At 37.7% G+C, this 10,267-nt stretch overlaps 1 non-coding gene across 1 annotated transcript; it reads left to right on the top strand.

Moving 5' to 3' along the window:
- Positions 1 to 5,191: 5,191 nt before the first annotated feature.
- LOC148549287 (small nucleolar RNA R71) lies at positions 5,192 to 5,295 on the top strand. The gene has a single exon (XR_015897299.1). It is a non-coding gene; the product is annotated as a small nucleolar RNA R71 (small nucleolar RNA).
- Positions 5,296 to 10,267: the final 4,972 nt, after the last annotated feature.

The raw sequence follows: 10,267 nt of genomic DNA, 5'->3' as shown, positions 1-10,267 counted from the left end.
TGTGTGAATAGGTAATTTGAGTTGGTCTAGGTTCATTTTGTTGGTTGGAAAATGATTGAGACTAGTGAATCATTGGAAATTTCTTAAATATGTGTTTTTGGTAAAAATGAGTTTTAGGCCAACTTTGACAGATCATATCTAGAGCTCCCATTTTTGAAATTAGATGGATTTTATATCAAATTAAAGATTTTCAAAGAGCTTTAAAACAGTATAGATTTTGTAGAAATATGAATTTTGTAGAGAAAGATATGATCGTTGAAAGTTGGTGTTTGAAATTTGAATTCTGTGAATGCTGCAAAATTTGTGATTTCTGGTATGTGTGCACACGCACACCCTGTGTATTTTTAAAAAAGTGCACATGCACACTCTTGTGCGCACGCACACACGGGGATATGACTGCTGTTGGGAGTGCTAGCACGCTCTGTGCGCACACACAACTAACGAAGTTTTGCAAGCTATGCGCACGAACACGCTGGAAGGTGCACTCTGTTGAGGGCGTTCGCACACATTGTGCGAATGAGCAGAATGGAAATTTTTACTTCCTGTGCGTATGCACACCTCTATGCGTATGCACACTTCTTGAAAATCCTTCTGGGCGTGCGTACGCACAACCCTATGAGTACGCACGCTGCCCTGTTTTTCAAAGAAAACTTTGTTTTCAACTGTTTTACCTTCCCGACAAGCTTGTGACCTTCCGTAATACTTACTTAAAACCTTTTTACCAGTTTTAGGATATTGAATCAAGAGAGAGAACTGTAAGGGAATAAAAGGGGTAATTCTGATTATAAGATTAGAAGACCGTGACTTAAGCTTGGTAAATTCTGTGGATGAGATAAAAGGAGAATTAACGATGAATTGTAAAAATAATGATGATTATGAGATTGTTAGCGAGAGCGATGATGATGATGATATTGTTAATAAGAATGATAATGATTATGAGACTGACAAAGAGAATGATGATGATCATGAGATTGTTAATAAGAGGGATAACGATTATGAGACTGATATTAAATATGATCCTGATTGTGATACATTTGCCTGGGTAGATGCAGTGGCATTGATTCCACTTGCTCAGGGACGTGGTGAGATATACCTGCCTGGATAGATGTAGTGGAGTGATTCCACTTGCTCTGGGTTTGGTTTGAGACACCTGGGGTAGATGCAGTGGTTAGCCCCCACTTGCTCCCAGTTGAGGTTGATTTAAGATTTGTGAAACTATCTAAGTTTCGGATTTCCTTGGGTAGATGCAGTGGGCCGGCTCCACTTGCTCCAGGTTGAGATCCGATATTCTGTTGACCTTGCGTCATAAGATGTGGCCGGACACTTAGACCTTTTTGGATGAGCTCTCCCCCATGGATATTTTTATTTTATTGGTTATGATTTTGAGCTTGGGGATGCACGCTCGCAGGGACTCTCCAATGGTTAGCTACTAGAACATGTCGGGTTGGCTTTCTAACCGACAGATGATATCATCGGCCATAGGGCAGGCATACATCAATTGCATATGTTTGACTTGTTTGGGTTTGCCTATTTGTTTCGGATTGCTAAACTGTACATATATGCTACGTTACTGAGTAAATGATACTTGCTCTACTTGTACCTTAATTGTGCATTACTTGTCTGTATTACTTGTGTTTGCACAACTGAGATGTCCCTCATGCTGGTGTCGGCTGACGCTGAGGGCTGTTCTTGTTGAAATGGAATAATGATATGATTAATTTAAAATGATGATTATTAAATGAGGTAATTTGAGTTCCTTGGGTAGACGTAGTGAAGTGATTTCACTTGCTCCAGATAGAAAATAAGATAATTTGAGCTCCCTAGGTAAATGCAGTGAAGTGATTTCACTTGATCTAAGTGAGGATATGAGGTATTGATATAGGATTGCTGAAATAGAATAGCTGGTGATGGTTTTGTTTATGATTCTGGTTCGGATTTGTTGGAGAGTTAGAAAGTTGGGAAGCATGAGGAAGATGAATTAGATTTAGCATTCCTTTATAATAGTTGCCTATTTATGGATTAGCGAGAACATAGGATGAATATTTGGTGAAAGGAAGTTTAGGATGCTTAGTGAGTTTTTATTACAATGTATTGTATTTATTTGGCATTTTTACCGTACTAGGAACCCATGGGTCGAGGTTTCTCATTCTGTATATATCTCTTGTTTTTCAGATGCAGGTCCAGGTGCTCAGCCGTGAGCTGTGGTTTGTCTGAAGGATAGTGAAGACCTTTAAGATCTTTTATTTACATTTTGCTTAGATTCTCTCCGCTTTTGTTTTTAAAGAACTCATGCTATGTATTTAATTCTTTTGAAAACTTGCCTATAGAGGCCCTTGTGTATCTTTTGGGAGAGATTAGGAGATATGATTGTCAAACTGCTTTTATACTATACCCTAGCTGGCCTAAACTTCGCGGGTCGCTACTAATGGCTAATTAGTTATGTTACCTAGCTATATTTTGTTTTATCTTATTCTTCTCGACGGAATTATCTTTATATCGTCTCAATTCACGCTTTACCTTCTTTTGTCGACACGTGAGTGTTACGATTTTGCAATTTTATTTTTACTCCTTTTCAGGCTTCTCGATTAATACTCCTTTCAATTATACTTATAACTATGTATTAAAAATTCACCTTGAGAGTCGTACCACCTTATTATCATTGACTTATGACTCGAGCAAAAAGATTTGAATGTGGATTGGGAAGAAGGAAAGGTGGGTGCGGGAATCAAAGAAATGGATGGGGATGTGATGGATGAATATGGATGTAATGTTGTGTGCAAGAGGAGAGAGATGGAAAGGAGTGAATGAAAGGTGCGGTAGGTGGGGTTGGGTAGGACCCACTAGCTTGATGAAGCTTCAAATTTTTAGTGCCCCTGCCCCCCTCCTAGGTGTTGAACGCCAGGGGTGGACCTCTTCTTTTTTTAAGAATGGTGGGGAGTTCAACCCCAAGAATGGGCGTTGAATGCCCAAATGGGACCAAAAATTGGTCCTGGCGCTCCTGTATGGTCGTTGAATGCCCAGCTTTCCTCCCCCTTCTGGCGCTGGTTCTGGCGTTCAGCGCTAGTAAGGGGTACCTCCAGGGTGTTCTATTTTCACTCCAAGTTGTTCCTGTTCCTGTTCTAAGTGTTGCACATGATCACAAACGTTAAAAAGAAAGGGAAAACTATAGAAATTAATAGGAAATAAAATGTTATTAAATCAAAAGCAAAATCATGGAAGAAAGATAAAAATAAGATATACTATACATATGATTGGATTGCCTCCGAACAAGCGCTTCTTTACCGTCATTAGCTTGACGAACAGCTCCTTTATGGAGGTTTATAGGGGCTCAGATCTTTACCCCTCATGGTGAACTTCCTCCCTGTTCTCTCATGGATCAACTCAACATGCTCCAGAGACAGGATCCGATTCACTGTATATGGAATGACTGGATTTCTAGTGAAGAGAACTCGTATGCCAAGTGAGGAGTCTTCAGTTGGGATCTTCTTGTTCTTCCAGCCCTTGGGTACTTTCTTCTTAGTACCTTCATTCTCAGTGGTTAGTGGTGACTGCCCAACACCAAACTTAGGTTTGATGTCTGGGGGCTCCGTAAGGCTCTGTACTGAGAGGGAAGGCTGGAACACTAGGTGTTGCACAGTAGTACCTCCTTTATCCAAGAGAGATTGATGGTTAGGGATCTTGAACAGGATATGATCCTCCTAGATCCTCAAAATAAGCTCTCATTTTTCCACATCAATCAAGGCCTTCGCAGTAGCTAGGAAAGGCCTTCCAGGTATGATGGAGTTATCCTTGTCCTCTCCGATTTCAAGTATCATGAAGTCTGCAGGGTGGTAAAGGTCTTCAACCTTTACAAGGACGTTCTCCACCAGTCCATATGCCCGTTTCAGGGACTTATCAGCCATCTCTAATGAGATCCTTATGGGCTGCACCTCTTGGATCCCCAGCTTCTTCATCACAGAGAAAGGCATAAGGTTGATGCTTGATCCAATATCGCACAAAGCCTTTTCAAATGTGATGGTCCCTATAGTGCAAGAAATAAGGAAGCTCCCGGGATCTGGCATCTTCAGAGACAGCTTCTTTTATACCAGGGTGCTGCATTCCTTGGTCAGCACTACAGGTTCATTCCCCTTCAGGGTCATCTTTTCATATATAGCATTTTTCAGACAGGTCATATAAGGGGCTTCTTCTCCAACATCTCTGAAAAAGAGATGCTAACTTGCAGTTTTATAAGAACTGCCAAAAATTGAGCTAGTTGCTCATCCTCAGGCTCCTCTTGCAAGTTTAGAGAGGGTTGTTCTTCAGGCTCCTTTATTTCCAGAGGAGCATGCATGGTGACCCTCTCAGTCTCCTCCTGAGCCTTGTCCTCCTTCAGTTCCTCAGTAGCAGATTCCTCCTTGGGTTCGGCCTCAGCTTCCATAGTGAGGGCCTTGCACTCTTCCCTTTGATTCACCTCAGTGTTACTTGGAAGAGTGCTGGAGGGAGTCTTGGGTATCCTCTTGCTTAGTTGACCTACCTGTATCTCCAAATTCCAAATGGATGACCTAGTTTCTGCCATGAAATTATGAGTGATCTTGGAGAGGTTAGAGACTATAGTAGCCAGGTCAGATAGGCTCTATGTGGGCATCTCCATCTGCTACTAAGAGGGTTGGAACGGTCTGTTATTGAATCTGTTTTGATTGGTTCCAACCTAATTATTGTTGAAGCCTTGCTGAGGCCTCTGCTGATCTCTCTCCACTTGAAGTTTGGGTGATTCCTCCATCTGATTGAAAGTATTCGAATAGGGATTATTATTGGAGTTTCTGGAGGGATTTCCCATGTACTTGACTTCCGCCATGGTGGTCCAAGCGTTGTCACTAGTGTCCCTTTCATAAGCTGCCTCTTAAGAATTTGCAGCTGAACTCTGCACTCCACTCAAGTGTTGTGAGATCATATTGATCTGCTGGGACATGAGCTTATTCGGCACCAAAATGGCACCTCCATGACTCTTCTCTTCTGAGTAGCCCCATTGTTCATAGGATTCTTCTCAGAAGTGTACATGTATTGGTTGTTGGCAACCATATCAATGAGCTCCTGCGCCTCCTTAGGAGTCTTTTTCATGTGGAGTAAGCCACCAGCAGAGTGATCCAGTGACATCTTGGACATCTCAGAGAGGCCATTATAGAAGATCTCCAACATGGTCCACTCTGAGATAATGTCATGAGGGCATCTTCTGATCAGCTGCTTGTACCTCTCCCAGGCTTCATAGAGGGATTCTCCCTCTTTCTGTCTGAAAGTCTAAACTTTCAACCTACGCTTACTCAGATTCTGAGGTGGAAAGAACTTGGTCAAAAATCTGTTGACCACTTTCTCCCATGTGTCCAGGCGCTCCTTAGGCTGACAATTCAGTCATAGTCTTGCCCTATCCCTCACAGCAAAGGGGAAGAGCATGAGCTTGTAAGCCTCTAGCTTCACTCCATTAGTCTTGATAGTGTCACAGATCTGCAGGAAGTCTGATATGAACTTGTTGGGGGTCCTCCTGTGGGAGTCCATGAAACTGGCAATTCTGTTACACCAAAATAACTAGTTGAGGCTTAAACTCAAAGTTGTTGGCACCAATGGCAGGTATGGAGATGCTACGCCCATAGAAGTCAGATGTGCGTGCAGTATAAGAGCCAAGGACTTTCCTTGCGTCTCCTCCAACGTCTGGATTGACTGCGATAGTTGTATTTCCAACTTCTTGCTCTAGAGAGACTATGAGATTCGTTACGGCTCTGCTAGCTTGAGCTTGTTACAAACGTCTCCTTAAGGTCCTCTCAGGTTCAAGATCAGGATCAAGAAGAGTTTCTCTATCCCTGTTCCTACTCATAAACAAGAAAAATATAATAAAAGGAAAAGATAGGAGTCTCTATGTCAAAGTATAGAGGTCTCCCTGTTAGAATACTCTAATAAAGATATCAAATGAGTTAGAGTATTGAGAATAAAGATGGGAGGTTTTATTCAAAAAGTTTTCGAAAATAAAAGAAAGAGAAAGAGAGTAAGAAGTTTTCCAAAAAGAAAGAGAAAAATTAAAGAGGTACCAAACTTTTAAAGTTAAAACAAGATAAAGCAAGATTTAAAATTTAGACTGCAATTTTTGAAAAAATTAATTAAAGATTTTGAAATTCAAAAACTAGAAAGAAAAAGTCAAGGGAAAGAAACAAGATAAGATAAGAAAAGATTTTAAACTTCAAATTTGAAAGAAAGAAAAACTAAAGAAATACCAAAATAAATAAGATAACTTCAAGCAATTAATTAAAAGATTATAAAAAAATATAGAAAAGTTTTTTGAAGATTTTCGAAAATTTTTAAAGAAAAAATATTAAATAAAGATTTTGAAATTCAAAATTAAAAAAAAAAGAAGGAATAAAGACACACGAAACTTTTAAAATTTGAATTTAAAATAAAGATAAGATAACAAGATTTTAAAATCAAAGAAAAATATCAAAAGATTAGCAAAGATAAACAAGATAAGATTAAAGAAAATTAAATTAATCAAAAAGATTACTGACTGGACACCAAACTTAAAATTTTAAACCAAGATAAGAAAAGGATGCAAAGTTTTCGAAAATTTTAAAAGAAAGTTTTTTTTAGAAAATTTAAAAAGAAAAGAAAAATACTAGAAGGATATCAAACTTAAAAATTTTGAAATCAATTCACACTAATTTCGATAAAAATAGAAATTGAAATACTAAAAGACACCAAACTTAAAATTTTGAAATCAAACAAGAGAAAATAACTTAAAAAGATTCGAACAAAAAGAAAACAACAAGAACAATTTTTGAAAAATAAGAAATAAAAAATCAACCAAAACCAAAGGATACCAAACCTAAAAATTGAAACAAAGTTTGAAAAAGAGAAAAAATGACTAAGATGAATTTTTGAAAAATTTTAAGAAAAGAAAACAAAGAAGGTTCAAAAATTTAACAAGAATAACAATTAAGAGAAAAACTAGAAAAAAGTACATGATCTAAGCAACAAGACAACCGTTAGTTTGTCGATCTCAAACAATCTCCGGAAACGGCGCCAAAAACTTGGTGCGCAAAATTAGAACTCACACAACTTCACTGGCAAGTGCACCGGGTCGTCCAAGTAATACCTCATTGAGTGAGGGTCGATCCCACAAGAATTGTTGGATTGAACAAGTAATAGTTATCCTGCAGGTCTTAGTCAGGCAATTAGAGAAAGGGTTGTTGATTGTTGAATTCGCATAAAACAATAATAAAAAAAGCAGTAAAGAATTGGTGTAGAAACAATAATGAGCAAACAGCTAAGGTCTCGGAGATAATTACCTTTTCGGATTAATATTTCTTACTAACTATTTTAACAATGAATGATTCATTCTATGGAAAACTGTAAATGATTAAAACTTATTTTCCTAGCGAATTAATCTCCTCCAATCCTACTCAAAACGCCATAGACAATATCAGATCTTTCGGATCAGATGGTGAAGTTCAGAAAACTAGTTTAGCGCCACAGAAACCTCAATTACCCCAAAGCTAACCAGATTATATGTCACATATCTAATTAGCCTAGATAGATTGCGATTTAGAAGGGATGTTTTCAAGTTGTAGCTCAAGTGACCTTGTTCCGAGTATCACAAGAACTCATGTAGAAAAAGGGACATACCCAGTTTCATTAGAATGAAGAACGAAAACACACCTTAGAACTAAATTAAATATATATTTAAATAGAATAGTAATGATATTAATCCATAGAGATAAGTAGAGCTCCTAACCTTAACCTACGAGGTTTAGTTACTCATGCTTTACAGAGAAAACAAAAAAAAAAAACGTAAAGAGGATCTGTCTATCTCTGTCTGTCTGTCTCTGTCTGTGTCTCTGAACCTAAGTAATCTCCTCTTTAAATAGTAAAAGCTAACCCTAAAAAGATGCTAATTTTAATTTAAAAATTACAAAGATAAGACTAGATAAGCTAAGGAGTGCAAAAATCCACTTTGGGCCCACTTTGGTCATGTGCTTCGGTCAAGCATGGCATTCAACTTGGAGAAATGGGCATTGAACGCCTATTTGGGGGTGAGTTTGCTATCTTCTGCTCCCTGGCTGGCGTTGAACACCAGTTTTGGGCATTCAACTAGGGAGGTTGGTCCTTCTTGGGTGTTAAACGCCAGAAGTGGACGTTTAACGCCAGTTTTGGCAACCATTCTGGAAGAGAAGTATATACTATTATATATTTCTGAAAAGCTCTGAAAGTTATCCTTCCAATACCATTGAGACCACGTCAATTGGATCTCTATAGCTCAAGATATGCTCATTCGAATGCATGGAGATCAGGATTGACAACATCTACTATCCTTTCTTCGTCTCTGAACAAGATTCTGCCAAATTTGTCCAAAAATCACCTAAAATCATAGAAATAATGCAAAAACTCAAAGTAGCATCTAAAAGATGAATTTCTCACTAAAACATACTAAAAATGAATAAAATATAACAAAAAATACTAAAAAATGCTATGAAAAAGGGTATAAGATGCTCACGCATCACTTGAAAGCTGGGAATTCACTTGGTGGCGAGTTAGAGGCTTGGAGCTTGCAGAAGGGGGCATTTGGAGGTATTTTTGGATTAGGGAAGAATCGTCCAAGGTATAATTTTGGTTTCTCATATTTAATATATACTGTTACATGAAATCTTAGGTTAATTAACCGTAGGATAAGTTGAATTATGTGAATGGTGCATGTTTAGTGGATATAGTAGGTAATTGTTGAGTTTGATGTGAATTGTGGTTGGAAATTAGTGTGTGGTATTGACAAATTATATGTTGAGATGATTGTGGTGTGGTTGGTGTTGAATATAAATTAAAAGGTTGGGTTTGATAGTGAAGTAGTTGGAATTGATGCAATTCTTGTATAAATGTATATATGAGATGAAAATATGTTAAATTGATGATGAAGAATTAGTATTTTGAGTGATTAAGTGGTTGGTAGGTAGTGGATTAATGTTTGGTGAATTATGAGAATGCTTGAGATGGTATGGTTATGATTTGGTTGGTTTGGATTGGAAAATTTGGTAAAAACTTGAGGTTTTGGGTTTTGGTAAAAATACAATTTTAACCAACTTTGATGCGTTGTAACCTGGCACTCGGAACCTCAAATTTTGTGAAACTTATCTTAAATAAAATTGGATCCGAGTAGTTTACGATGTTCGAAGAACAAACTAAAAATTATTTTTGACGAAAATGTTATGCACGTTTGAAGTTTGAGTTTAAAAACACAATTTTGCAGAAAACTAGAATTTTTTGTGTGTATATGTACGCATACTATCGTGCGCACGCACAGACCAGAACGTTGGTGAGACTCGTGCATACGCACGAGGGTTGTGCGTACGAACACACTGGGGATTTTGTAAGTTGTGTGTACGCATACTATGATGCGTATGCACAGACTGGGATTTTCATCTGGTGCATGCGTACACACAGTACCATGCATACGCACGATGCCATACTTTACACTAAAACTTTATTTTTAACTATTCGACCTTCCCATCAAGCTTGTGACCCTCCAAAACCAATGTTTTGTTGAAAATTCACAATTTTTGAACTATCAACCATTCTTCTGGTTTTTATCAAACCTTTGAAAACTTTGTTTAAGGTTCTATGTCTAAGTTTTAGGCTACAGAATATGTAAGTTTGGTGATGGAACTAGTTTTGGTATCGAAGGAGATTTGAGAAGTGAATGCTTGACTTGATGAGATATTAACAGTGATCAATGAGACATGATTGAGAATAATGTTGACATTGATGAATTATGATTGAAATATTTACACGAATCATGTATTTGAAAATTATCTGAGACACAAGTTTTTGTGGGTGAAAGTAGTGACTTGTCACCACTTGTTCTAGGTTGAGACTCGATACTCTGTTAAATAACTGTCGCAAGATGTGACCGGGTACTTTAACTCCCCGGGTTCTCTCCCATGGGCATGCTTATATATATATATATATATATATATATATATATATATATATATATATATATATATATATATATATATATTTGAACTTGGAATTTTTTCCATGGATATTTTTGAACTTGGGGATACGTGCACGGAGAGTCTGTCCAATGGTTAGCTACCAGATATGTCGGGTTTGGCTATATGACCGACATATGAGACTCATTAGTCATAGGACAGGCATACATCATATGCATTTGTATGTTTTTCTTGAGTGTGCATTGTTTGGTTTGCCAAACTGTTTAGCCATGTTTATTTGCTATGTTTTCTTTGTTTGATTTATA

Source organism: Arachis ipaensis, chromosome B8, assembly GCF_059453495.1.
Source record: "Arachis ipaensis isolate K30076 ecotype BB chromosome B8, ASM5945349v1, whole genome shotgun sequence".
NCBI lineage: Eukaryota > Viridiplantae > Streptophyta > Magnoliopsida > Fabales > Fabaceae > Arachis > Arachis ipaensis.
Note: the sequence above shows the minus strand (reverse complement) of the source record. Positions and strands in the feature narration are given on the sequence as shown.